The sequence below is a fragment of the Pogona vitticeps genome, chromosome 3 (assembly GCF_051106095.1).
Source record: "Pogona vitticeps strain Pit_001003342236 chromosome 3, PviZW2.1, whole genome shotgun sequence".
Classification (NCBI taxonomy): Eukaryota; Metazoa; Chordata; class Lepidosauria; order Squamata; family Agamidae; genus Pogona; species Pogona vitticeps.
Window position 1 is genome coordinate 162625736 of NC_135785.1, and position 14155 is coordinate 162639890.

A 14155-nucleotide genomic window follows, 5' to 3' on the forward strand; every position below is an offset into this window, starting at 1 on the left:
ACTGTCAATGTATCCAGCAGTGCCCAATAGTTTCCTCCTGCCTTGCAATTCAGAGAAATCCCACTTACCTGTTCAATGCTCTTTCCCTCTCTCAGTCTGTCAAAGTATGCTGGAGGCAGTCTGTTTACTATGCTGTTGATTTTTTCACAACTGTAAGAAAAGAGAATGGTCTTTATTCTTTCTACTACAGAAGAACCCCCATATCCACTGGATTAATGTCTGCTGATTCACTTATCCACAGTCTGAAAACACTGTAATGTATTATATTAAAAATACTAGAAGAAAGAAATCCTCTCCCCTCCCCTTGCATGTTTTACCAGAACTGGCCACTAGAGGGAACCTGAGACAAATTCTTGTTCTCTTCAAGGATTTTTTTTTTCTTTTAGGTTCCCAGATTTTTACAACTCCCGTTCTTTCCCATCCTGGTGACTTAACTCCAGGAGGTAGGTGGAAGGGTGTTGGACTTGCCTGGGCCACCTCGTGTGAGGGCGGCAGCCTCCAGCCCTGCCCTGCCTTTTTCTCTCTGATCCTAGACACACAGCTGTCTTCACTCAAGTGTGCATAGCTGTGCTCCCTTGTGCATGCACAGCACATCCTTCTCAAGTTCTGCTTCTGGCCTAGGTGGGCGCGATCCCTCTTCCTCTGCTGCTGTCTTGGGTCAGTTTCTAGGTGACGAAGCAAAGTCAGAAAGGGTAGCTGTCGCCGGACCCCCACCCCTGGTGGCTTGGCCCCTTCACCCACTGTCGCTGCAGAAAGTGTGGGGCTGGCCTTAGCCACTTCTTGTGAGGCTGGTGACAACGGTGATGGGTGGGGGTGTTTACTATTATCCACGGTTTTCAGAGTCCTTGGGGTGGGTGGGCTTGGAACCAATCCCCCACAGATATAGGGGTCCTACTGTATTAGTGTCTCAGAGTGAGTTATTGAGACTGTAAGTGCCAGTTAATGACAGGAGTGGACTACTCTGGGGAACTTGAAGCTATTCTGCTCCATCCATCCCTGCACTTCTGCTGCACAGCTAGAGAAATTTAACCAAAAATTCAGAACTCTGAAACACAACGTTCATGCATGTAGTAGACATGTCACCTAACAAACTAACTTCAGTGAAGAGCAGGGAATCAGGATACCTTCGTGGAAAAATACATCAGCTCTTTTCATACAGTTCAAAGCAGATAAGAAGATAGCCACTATAATCTTGACTATTTTATGGGACAATGAAAAGCCAAAGTTATAATCTGCATTCATTTTTTTCTAGGGAGAAGGTCAGAAGAGAAGAAAAATGATGACTCAGGATGCAAACACCCCTCCCTCCTTCTCTCCCACCTTGGTTAGATCCAGTTTGATTGCTAATAGTGTTCTCAGATGAATTTGCCCTCTTTTTTTTTGGCCACAGTCAATTATTTATGAGACCATTCTGGTATGCTATTTGAGTTTTATATGCCTTTTAATGGACATTTTAAAAATTACTGTATATGATTATGGGATTTAAAATGTCCACTTTCTGACTGCACTCACTCATAACTACCGTTTGTGAAAATCTAAAGGGAATGCAGGCAGCTATATTCCATATGATTGCCTTTTCCAATTTTGTGATGCCAGTTGCTGATATTTTTGTGAAAAATCACCTGTCTCACTGGTCAATTCCTCCATAATGTTCAGGGTAGGGAGACAATTCTGTTCATGTAATGTATGTATTCGATCAGATGCTTGGAGCTAAGCACTCTGAGTACCAAGCCAAATTTTGACGGGCTTATTTTTTTAATTTTTGTTTTGGCAAACTTGCCACTTTGACAAAGCTAGAACTGTCCTCAACTGCACCAGCTTTGCCATCTGATTTATGGATTTGCATGGAGCAAGTCAGTCATGGCTGACCAAAGTCTCACTACCTGCAATGGGACTTAGCTGTGACTTACGTCTGCTGCATCTCCATAGAAACTACTGCGACTGGCAAATTTTGTTGGGTAGACAACTTCTCTGAAGGCAGCTCCTTTTATGACATTAGAGTGAGAATATGCAGTCAATAGTGGCCAATACTCCGATGGAGGCAGGGAAGGGGAGTCAATAAAATGTAAATATATTCACAGCTTGTGGGCACCAGAAGTTCAATATATTCATTCCGGCCTACTTGATATATTCAGTCACATCTATTTCCTTGCCTCTGCTGCTGTCATGAAGAAACCCACAGCAAACTAAATCAACATTTGAAAGTTTAGATATCATGATTTCTGGCATCATTCATGAGCACTTTATGACATTCACAGTTTCCATGATTGGTTTGATAATACTTAGGGCAATCAATAATAATAATATAAAAAAACACCCAGAAAAAGGGAGAAATTTGTTTTCCCTGCCTACTTTTCATTAAGTTACCACTGGCCTCGCTGCCTTGACTGAAAGAAAGCACAGTGTTCCTCATTATTCAATAGCACTTTTCAATCCCCCAATGAGCTGCTTTCATTATTGCAGATCATTTTTTTCCGTAGGATGTGTGATTTAATTTGAATGCTGGAATCTAAATCTAAATCCTTTTCCTCCTTAGTGTTTCTCTGGTGTAATAATAAAATGGAGAGAGGCCTAGTCCTTTGGTTTCAGGCTCAAGAGAATTTCCCCTGCTTTTGAATTATGACAAAACCAACATGAACTGACAGACAGTGTGAGATGTTTGGGCTAATCTTTCCCAGCGCTACCACGCTCTTCTCCTCTTTTCTAATGGAAATGCAGAACTTGGAAAAGTGACTTTTATGAGGAGGGGACTATAGTCCTCTGAGAATACTGGGCAGTGTAGTCCAAAAAGATAACTGTGGAAAATATGAACTGAATTTCCCTTTCCTCACACAGTAGTGAAACTAGATAATTCTAAACTTCTAAAGCCACTGCTTTATATGAGAATGTGCATTATTGAACATCCTTCGAAATGTGCTACATTGGCTCTGTCTTTTAAGCTGGGCAGAATTTGGCCCTTGACATCTGCCCCCTGGTGGCACTGCTGCCTTTCCTGGGATGCCTCAAACAAGTTACTCAACAATTGAGTTGATTTCATAACTGTTTGGCTTTCCCTTTGTTCTCACGCCTGATTCGCTAATGGCATTAATGGACCGGGCTGTTTTGAAGTCATATTGTGTTGTACTCTTTGTGCTCTGTTAATTCCATAAGGGCACCTCTGTGTTGTTTCTGCTCTTTCTCCCTGGCTGATCACGGCCACGGATTTGCTGCTACTCTTAGGACAGCTTTTCTTTCACTGGCTTGGAGCCAAGGAAAGCCATGATCTAATTCGGCACATTATTTCTCCCCCATGCCGGGTTTTTCTACTGTACAGCCAGGTTTATTTTTTCTTTCTTTCAAAAAGCAACATTTCCTTCCCTAACTTCAAGAGATCTGGATAGACAAGTAGCTTCACTTCCTAACAATGGCAGGCTTTTTTTTTCCAAATCTACGTGGCTGAAGTCTCATTGTAGTACGCACAATGTGTGAGTATGTTCCTTGAACCTCTCTCTTAAATGAGTTGTCCTGGATTTTAATAAAGGGGGGGGGGGACACCCTATAGAAATGAGGAAAAACAAGTTTTAGCTGGAAGCATCTTTGCCTAAGCAATGCCTTGAAATGCAGGTCAAGCCCACTGCTTAGCAATAGACCTGAAATCCAGGTCATTGCTGATCATCAGCTGTAAAATGGAGGGGTACGAGTGTTTTGCCATAGAATGGCTGCTGGTGGAGGTTGCTTAACTCTTTCCTCGCCCACTGTCTTTCTCCTACAACTCTTTCACTGCAGCCTTCTTTCTTGAAAGTCAGATGATCCAAAGAATGTGGAGCATATTATCATTATTAATAAACATTGGCAATTTTTGTTGTTAATTTGCTTATCTTCTAATATCTCCTCCTAATATGGGTTGGTTTCTTGTGTTCTTTCTCACAGGTGAAAATTGCTCTTACCTTTGTTCTTTTCACATGAAGTAGTAATGTTATAGAAGCAAAGTGTGCTGCTTATATACCGCCCCATAGTGCTTAAAGCACTCTCTGGATGGGTAACAATTTTAATTATGCAGGCTACACATTGCCTCCCACCCAGCAAGCTGAGTTACTGACTTCAGAAGGATGGAAGGCTGATGGAAGGTAACCTCAAGCCAGCTACCTAGGATTGAACCCAGGTTGTGAGCAGAGTTTTGGCTTAAGTACTGCAGTTGCAATGGATTTTTTTTTCTACAAACAGGCAAAAATGGGTTAGTTAACATTCATTTGATAGGGAAAAAAACACATGTGATGGGTGACTAGGATTAAAAATGTGATACATGTTTGATATCCATGTGTTGGACATCATCTTCCAGTTGAAGTTTATGTATGAAGAGATGGGTCAGATGCGCAGAATCTGTACACCACAAAACTTGACTGGAAATGTGCAAGGCCAGCTGGAAAGCATGATGGCTAAAGTGCCTGGTGGGAGGCAGATGGAAGAACTGACCAATGTGACCCCGCTTTCTCACTATGATGTCTTTCCCAATCACACAAAAAGTCCTCACAGGGCATTTCACACAGCTAATTGTATACACAGCATTGGCAAAAAGCTTTAAGTAGTTGCACATGTGGAAGCATAGGAGTGGGGATTCTGTTGACGGTCAAAGTTCTCCATGTTCCAGCTGGACATATCAACAGGATGCCTTGTAAAGATGGGCCAGAAGATTGCTAAAAAGACAACTTTTGAGCCACAAACTAATGTAGGAATTGAAACCTGGTTATTTGAAATTTACTTTTCTCATCGTTTTGGAGTATTTTGTTTTCTGATTTTTTTTAAAAAATCGATGCAAAATGTGTTTATTTTGTGAAAATAATACAGAAATGTATAAGTTTAGGAAAACTGCGTGCAAAATATGTGCACGTAAGGCAAGCTTGCGTGCAAAATACATGCATTAGGAGAAATGTGCACAAAAATGTATACAAATTTCCAAACAAACTTTGGGAAAAGTCTCAAAATATAGGATACGCCAAGTATAGTACTGGAAAAAAAGAGCAACAAAGAAACCAAAATGGAAAAATAAGAAGCAGGGGGACCACAGTGCTTTCAAATTTGTAAGATTTCCTCACAGTGCTCTTTTTAAAAATATTTTGTTTTGCTGTGACCCTTACAATACACCCAACATGGGAAGATTTTTTTTTCAAAAAATCTAGCTATTTATCCATGGTTTCTAACAAGTCTGTCTTCTAGGTTAACACTATTGGACAATGGAATTCTAATTTTGAATACTCCATCACTTACAGCAATGTCTTTTATGTGTCTGCCTAGAAGTGAGCCCTGCTGAAGCAAATATTCAGAGAGTGATTATTCATTACTTAGAACACATAGGTAAAATTGTACTGGAATGCAGCCTTAGTATATTTAATGTTTTGACACTAAGACATTGAATAAATTACTCAAGTGAGACTTCCTAGCTTATTGCTCCTGGAGATGTATGGCTGACATTTTCTGTGCGACTGAAGGGCAGACTGTCAGCAGTGTTCTTAAATTTCCCATCATTAGCTGATTTGTGACAAACATGAACAGCATTAAATGCCACTCTTATGGTTACCATTTTTTTTAATGTTCTGGTATTAAGCCCATAAAATGTCATCTTTCCTAATGAAAGTATTCAAAGTTTTAGAAAACAGAGTTTTAGGGTACATTCACAGCAGTCCTTCACATAATCTCTCTGATTCTGTGTGTGTCTCCCCTTCATCTGCCAGAATTTCAAAGTCTGGGCACATTAATGTATCTTAAAATATTCAGTTCTTTGGGTGCTGTGCTTATTGTCTGGTAGTTACTTTACTTTTAATGACTTCTTATAGGAACATTCGGACTGATTATGACTTAGAAATCTCTATACCAGGGGTTCTTGTCTCCAATTTTTCTGTGATAGAAATGAAGAACCCACTGTTTTTAAGAAGGGCATTTGTATCTTTCCTGGCACTTGGTTATTAGATTTATCATTCACCGTAAATTGTAAGGACACCAAAATTGCAGTAGTATTGTAGTTGGTAAGCAGAAATAAGCAAACAAAAACAATTCTATTAGTAGCTGACAACTCTAACAATATTATTGAGCACAAATTGAATGTGTTCTGATAACTATAATGCACAGAATATTTAATATTTAGATTTAACATATAAATTGTTGGTATTAATATATAAGGTGTTTAAAAGTTTGGCAACTTGATGCTTCTTGCTGTGTCTCTTCCTAAAAACATCTACCCAGCCTATTTGATCCTCTCAGGCCTTCCTACTCAGGATGTCCATACTGAGGGAAGTAAAAAAGACTGGCTATGAGCCAGCGGGCTTTCTCAGTTATGGTCCTGTCCTTGGAGATTGGTCTTCCACTAATGGTATGCCAGGCCCCCTCTCTTCAAATCTTTAGGAAATCAGTTATTCAGAGAAACCTTGGGTAGTATCCCTTCTGTGAATAACTCATGACCCTTTAAAACTCTTAATAACATCATCTACTAGTTTTTAATATATAATTTTTACTTCTGGTTTTCTTAGATTTTTTTTTCCGCCTTCATCCTGTATATTATACATTGCCATTGTTTGTGGATTTTGTAGCTGATGTTCAAATTTATTGAAATTGATTTATTTATATTGTTGTTATAATTTTGCCATATTTTTATGTATAAATTGCCCAGTTGGGTGGTATACAAATCCAATAAATAAACGAAATTTATGGAAATCGTGTGTCCCAACAAGACTATTTCTGCATCCTGCCTGCGGTATACTAGAAGTATAAGGGAGATGGTGGTTCTTAACACTTGATGCCCAGGTTTTCTAAAGGAGCTTGTAGTCCCATATATGAGACCACCTAGGTTTTGAGACCTAGACGTAAAGGTCCTCCCTTGATCCTCACACCCCACCGAGCTTTTCTAATAGTAATACTTCTCCATGGCAGACTCTGGAATTCTTTTCCAGATTTCAGTGGCAGGTTTATCTTTTTATTCAGCTGGGCCTTTGGCATCTGCTCTCCCTTGCTATGGAAGGAGCTTTCATCTGACTTGATGCAATCTTTTCTTTTTGTTGCTGCATTTTAAAATTATTTGTGTGAGTTTTTTTTTAATGCTTTCATTCGTTTTATAATTTAACCCTACTTGCTTTATTTAATTGTATGCTGAAATGAGTCCCATTTTGGGGGAAAGGTGGGAAATGAATCAAATACATCAACGGATAATAATTTTTAAATGTCATCAGGTTTTTGCTCTCATGTAGGATTTTTCTGGAAGGCAGTAGTCGTATTTATATCTGTGTGTGTTTGCTTCACATTGTTTAGGGCAAGAGCATTGTGCATTGTGTTTATCTAAGATGGATGCCTGATAAATGCTAAAATAACAACGATTAACAAATAATAACTGCCATAGGTGGCTCCCCCCCGGTACAATTTTGCTTTTTCCTGCTAGTATGGAGGAAAATAGTTAAAAAATTGTTTGAAGCATCTGTTTTTATTTAACTCTTCAACATGGAGAATTATTTTAAACTAGCTATACATGCTGATTTGTTATGTAGCTGAAAACAGAGCCTATAATTGTGCCGGCCTCTTTACCCTAAAGCCAAAGCTTCATACGAAAGGTCTCAGGGATGAAACTATGCCAAACAGGATTCTTCACCCACCTCCCAGATGTTTTAGATGAAAATTTTATTCTGTTATTTTCTTGCATTGTTAGAAGTTCCTGAATTACTATCTTCCAGTTGTCATGAAATCTGATTTAGATTGGTGCAGTGTGGGACCTGTTTCACATTTACTGATTTTTACGTATCTTTGAATTTTCCCCTTAAGCCCAAAGGTGATTTCAGGCTCTAATTAAAACATGTGCCTTTTCCTTTTGGGGCTGTTTCAGGGAAGGGGACAATGGGCAAACATGTTTTTATACTACCTTTTCATCTACTAATTGTGCGATGTCATCTCTTATTAATTTTGCTTCCTTGTGGAGTAGTAAAAAGGGAGTCTCAGGGGTAACCATGTTTTGAATTATTTTTTCTACCACAATTCTTTTATATATTATGAAGTTTCCAGTTGTATAGTCTCCTCTGAATGCACATGATATTTGAAAATCAGGGTTTTTTTCCCCTAGCTGTAGTTTGCTTCATCTACACCCAAAGACTGTACTCTATTGTATTGTAATGTGATAATACCGACATTTTGTATGGTCATGGTAGAGACCTTTGTTAACTGCAATAAATATGAAGTGGCCCCCTGTCCCACAAAAACAAAGCAAAGCAAAGGCAGAAAGAAAATGAAAAACAAATGGAAAAGCAGCAGGAATGTTGGAGTTGGCTTCTTAAAACGATACGAGGGCTGTACGAAACATGGATCACACTCCACGAGAATCCACACTCGGTGTGAATTTTAGATATTTATTAGGATAAATTTGCATGGCATCTGCTTATAATATATATTTTTGTGGGAAAATGCGAATTTCGTGTGCAAGGCTTTTACACACAAAGCACTTTCATGAATTTTTCTCAGAAAAATCTTGAAATGCAAAAATAGCACAAAAAGCAGAGTTTTTGTGCATCTCTTGTATTTTAGGACTTTTTCTGTTGAAAATTCTTAAAAACGTTTTTAAAAATTTTCATTTCACACACAAAGGTTTCACATAAAATGAACTTTTTGCACAAAATGTCAGGTACCTTGCTAATGCTGCTGATGAAGAAAAAAGTGCTGTTTCGTTTCGTTTTGTTCTTGTTCTTTTGCGGTAAGAAAGACATCATGACAATGAGACATCGTTGGTCATCGTTGATGGTTTTTTTTCCCAAGAGGGTGTCTTGGTAAGTTTAGATACTTTTTCTTCTTCAAGAACAAAAGAGTGTGTATTTACATGTTCTCAGAGATAATACCTGAACATCACACACTTAAGGGTTTTTAGGTTTGTCCTGATATTCTAAGAGATGAGAGTCAAATTATAAACCATGTTTATAATCCTGGTGAGTATTTTGTATGTCAGGACACAGTAACGTATTTTTGTGGCATGCTCCAGCGCAATGTGCTGAGTTGATTCAATGCACTGTGGCATGTGCAGGAAGCAGATACAATGATTGTGGCTTAGATCCAGTGTATGTTGAACTCAACGTTTTAAGTCTTCTATTAATTCCCCCGCCCTCCGAATCCTCATTATCCATCTCTGTCCTTCTTTCATGAATTAGCTTTCAAAAAGTTTTTTTTTCTGAATCACATGAGAGTTCAAAATAAGTACATTTTATGAAAAATGCCAAACAGTCTTTAAGCGATTTCCTTTTAAATACAAGAAAATCAAAATGAGAAAGTCCTCTTCTTTTGTTTTCCCTTTCCAACGCTTTTGTCAGTGCCTTCAGAATACATCAGCTCCGTTAGACAACACCCTGTCCTCGTTTCTACACATTGTTTGTGTACCAGGCTCCAAACTGCCATTTCACATCACAGTACATTGATTTTTAATGTTCTTCTAATTTAGGCTAAGGATGCAGAAATCTTAGCTCAGTTAGGCTGCACGTTGACCTGCATTTGAACTTCCTCCCAGCTGCTCTTAGGTTTCTACCCACAATCTGTGTTTTCAATGTTTTTTTTATTAAAAAGACAGAAGGCAAAGGGAGGTGGGAAGCATAATAAGAGAAAGAAACCAGAAAATGATACGATCAACTGGCTTTAATTATGTTTTAATATTGTTGTATTGTCAGTAGCAAATGTGTTCTTCTGAAATGCTTGCTTGGGATGTGAGATTTAAACAGATGTAATAATCTCAATTACTTCTGTCTGGTTCCCTCTTTAGATCTATTGCTCTTATCTGATTTACTTGGACACAGCAGCTGGTATGCCCTTTTTGGGGCGAGCTTTGCAAGATTAAATCCTGCCACCTTGACCTAGCATACTGAGCAACTGTGCAGCCCAGGTTCGCCCTGGGATCTGGTGCATGAAATTAATGCCGGAAAGTAGGATAATATAGTGCCAGTGACATGGGTGCGTCAATCAGGATAATTCTGGAATTCTGAAAAGGGGGAAAAGTTCAGTGCAACTGCCATGCCCTATTTCGTAGTCAGAGGGGGATGGGAGAAGGATCACATATGTGAACTGTTCCAAAGCAGAGAGCAGGGGGTCTACATCAATGCAATGTGATTTAGAAATGTGGTTCTTTCTCTCTTTTTGCCCTTAAAAAAAAAGACATGTAATTAAAAATGAACAGTGTCCTTGTAAATTCACTACAATAATCTTTGCCTGTGCCTCATTATGGGTTTTGGTTTGTTCAATTAGCAGAGGAGCTGCTGAATTAAAATGCTCCCTACTGAGCTACAGCGGTGAAATGGAGACCCAGACTGGCAGGCAGCCTTTGCTCAGCCAAGCTGTCATGGACGTCAGTGGAAATTTTATCAAAGCTATGAAATGCCGGATCAGAACCCTGCCTTTTTCGGAATGTTGTTTTGCAAACATTTTTTTACGGTGTACATTGCTTGAAAATCCTTCGTGTTCTAACTTGACAACAATAGGAATGTGTAAATTGGGTTGGTAAATTTCTTTTGGAAAAAAAAGGCTAAAGAAATGGCTTTTATCAGAGAGATACTATGAAGCACTGATATCAGTATTCTCAAGAGCAACTCCAGGCTCCAGAGGGCAGCCCAGGATCTTAAAATGGCCAATTTCCATAATAAAGTGGACACCATATTGGAATGTGAACAGTTCTCAGTCTTAATTTTACTGGATTTCTTCAAACACACCCTCCTTGTTTCATATCAGGCTTCAAGGCTTTGTTTTTAATTCCCAAATTTCTACACTCTTAAAAATATATGTCTCCCAGTTTTCCCATCTATTTGCTCATTTTCACCTCTTTCTCCCTTTTACAAACACATGGTTGCTCCCATTTCTTTAGGAGTGTGTGTTTTTTGAAATGTGCACATTATTTAGTACACACTTTGTTTCAACAAAATGCCCTCACAAAAGCAAGGTGTGTTTCTCTTCACAGTCGCTCTTGAAAGGTGTAAAAAGTCTGTTTTGGTTAAGAGTGCCAGCCTGACCTGTTACAAAACACATGTGCTTGAGAAAAAAATGATCAAAGGAAAATTAAGAAATTGGTCTATGACATATCAAATTCTTAGAGTCTGAAAGTATTTCTCTTTTATTTGCCACTCAAACTGTCTGAAAACTTTTCAGCCCACCATGAGTAACAGGTAATTGTGTTGCTGGGTAACAAAACAAGTAAAACTGCTTTGGGAGCTACATATAGCTCATGGGGCATGGATTGGCCATCCTTGATGGAAGCTATTCCTGAAAACTTTTTTCTAAAGGTAGTCGTGATCTGATGGTGTGCCTTCACACAGAAGGGCTGTGGACAGTCATTGCATGTAAAGATGGGGTTACCTTATTCTCATCTTCACACAGTCGCATGCCTCACGAAATATGTGAGCATATGAACAAGAGAGCTCAATTGGAATAAATTTGGCAGCACTTAATTAGATCCAGTGTTATGTAATAGAATATCTGACTAGGACTCAGGAGACCTGGGTTCAAACCGTCACTTCACCCTCATCATCTTAGAGCTACAGAGCTGGACGGGACCTTATGGATCATCAAGTCCAGCCCCTGTCAAGGAGACACAACGGGGAATCAAACTCTCAATCTCTGGCTCTGCAGCCAGATATTTGAACCATTGAGCTAACAAGCAATTCACTTAACCATGGAAACTCGGGGGGGGGGCGACAATAGTGACCATGAATGTGTCACATATCTGAAAAAAAGCCTTTCAGAATCTCCATAAGACAGAAGTGAATTGATGGCAGATAATAACAACAAAACCACACAACAGGGATATACATAACTTTGGGTCATTAATAATTTGAGGAGAGCCTGTGGTTATACGCATTTCAGCTGTTATACTTGCATATGTATATAGGGTATCAGTTCAGTGGTTGCAAATACACTCCTTAGCCATATACATTGATCCTTCTATTATTGTCTCAAGTACAAGAAACCAGAAAGCAGGTCAGGGTAACTAATTGTACCACACTGTGTTTTTTTTATTTACTTGACTACAGTCGCTGGTCTTTCTGGTGATTGCTTCCGATATGCCTCATTAGACTACCAAGACATACCCCGTTTCCCCGAAAATAAGACCTAACCTGAAAATAAGCCCTAGTATGATTTTTCAGGATGCTTGTAATATAAGCCCTACTCCCAAAATAAGCCCCAGTCAAGTGAAACCTCACCCTCCACCACTGTGCAGCAACCAGAAGAAGATGACATGACTGTATTTGCATAAATGTAGATTGTTGTATATGAAAAAATAAAACATCCCCTGAAAATAAGCCCTAGTGTGTTTTTGGAGCAAAAATTAATATAGGTCACTGTCTTATTTTTGGGGAAACAAGGTAGAGATAGGTGAGCATTTTATTTGGTTAATTTCTTTGGTAAGACGTTGTACAAGTACTTAAATTTGTCTATAAACTAGGATGGGATGAAATATAGAAGAAAGTGGAACTGATGCTTTAGTCTATCCGGACAGAAGGCTTTGAATATTTACCTTTTAAAAGTCTAGCTGAATCCCCCCTAGGTACTCAAGCATGAAGTGCTGAATTAGAGTTGCCATTTCTCTTTTCTAACAGGTTTTTCATCTTTAACAGCTGAACAGCAGGCAAGTAAAGCATGATCCTCTCTATTCTGGTTATGACTGTACCATCTAAATTTTGGCTAATATAGCTGGGTGAGAATTTGGTTTGTGGTTGTTGTGGGTTTTTCAGGCTCTTTGACCATGTTCTGAAGGTTGTTCTTCCTAACGTTTCACCAGTCTCTGTGGCCGGCATCTTCAGAGGACAGCACAGAGACTGGCGAAATGTTAAGAAGAACAACCTTCAGAACACGGCCAAAGAGCCCGAAAAACCCACAACAACCATTAGATCCTGGCCGTGAAAGCCTTCACGAATAAATTTGGTTTGTGTTTTTGGTGATGGTTTAACATTATTTGCAAATTTCCCTATAGGAGATGAGAACAATTCAATAGCCGAAAAATGTTTGAATGTAGGAGAAAGCAAAACTGACCGTTTTTTTTTGTCAGTCATTTAAAAAAGGGATAGTGGAGAAGACCAAAAGTAGTTGCTGATAACAAGAAATATTTGATTACAGCACTCTCATACATAAAACAGAGAACACACTTCCCAGCTGGAACGGATCCCACTTTTTAACTAAAAAATGTTCATGCTTCTCTGAGTCCACTGATCTAAACTAAAGAAATATTTGAATCAAGCCTAGATGACCACTAGCTCTGGTCTTTAATTTTGTAACAGGAAAAATATAAACAAAAGCCACAATCTTTCTTTTTACCATACAGTGAGGTATGTGATGATCTGGAAAGTTTAAAACAAGCATGGATAAGAGACTGAAATTTTTATTTTGAAATATAATGGAAAATTGGTTTATTCAACCGGTGGGGATTTTGCTAAATAGACTGTAAATATTTTAAAAAGAAAAAAATTAGCCCACCTTATATCATTTGCAATGAAAGAGAGGACATTGCTTCCTCAGAATGTCGTCCAGCAGAGCTGTTTCGGGTGGTCCGGGATCTTCTTCAACCGGGAAATCCGGTGGAGGTCCCGGACTGCTCATCAGCTCGCTGTGATGAGTTTGCTATACATTTTGAGGGAAAAATCGCTCAGATTTGCAGTGGGTTGGACTCCACAGTTACTGCAGAATCAGAGGATGTGTCCAGTGCGCCGTGCTTAGGTCCAGTATTAATGGATGAGTTTCAATTGTTGAGACCTGATGATGTGGACAGGGTGCTTGGATCTGTCCGTTCTACCACCACTCCGCTCGACCCTTGCCCATCCTGGCTAATTGGAAGATCAGCCAGGGGGGTTCGCACCTGGGTCCAGGAGGCCGTGAATGCCTCTCTGAGAGAGGGAGTGGTCCCTACCGCCTTGAAAGAGGCGGTGATTCGACCACTCCTTAAAAAGCCTAACCTGGACCCAAGGCTGGTGGTCAACTACCGACCAGTGGCGAACCTCCCTTATTTGGGCAAGGTGTTGGAGCGGGTTGTGGCCAGGCAACTCCAGGCGCTGCTGGATGAAACGGATTTTCTGGATCCATTTCAATCGGGTTTCAGGCCGGGTTTTGGTACAGAGACTGCCTTGGTCGCCCTGTACGATGACCTTTGCCGGGAGAGAGACAGGGGGAGTGTGACCCTGTTGATACTCCT

General features: G+C 39.6%; 1 long non-coding RNA gene across 1 annotated transcript; it reads left to right on the top strand.

Annotated features, from left to right (window-relative positions):
* Positions 1-837: 837 nt before the first annotated feature.
* LOC144588483 (uncharacterized) lies at positions 838-12513 on the top strand. Its single transcript, XR_013544070.1, has 2 exons — positions 838-3464; positions 3910-12513. It is a non-coding gene; the product is annotated as an uncharacterized LOC144588483 (long non-coding RNA).
* The last annotated feature ends 1642 nt before the right edge of the window (positions 12514-14155 follow it).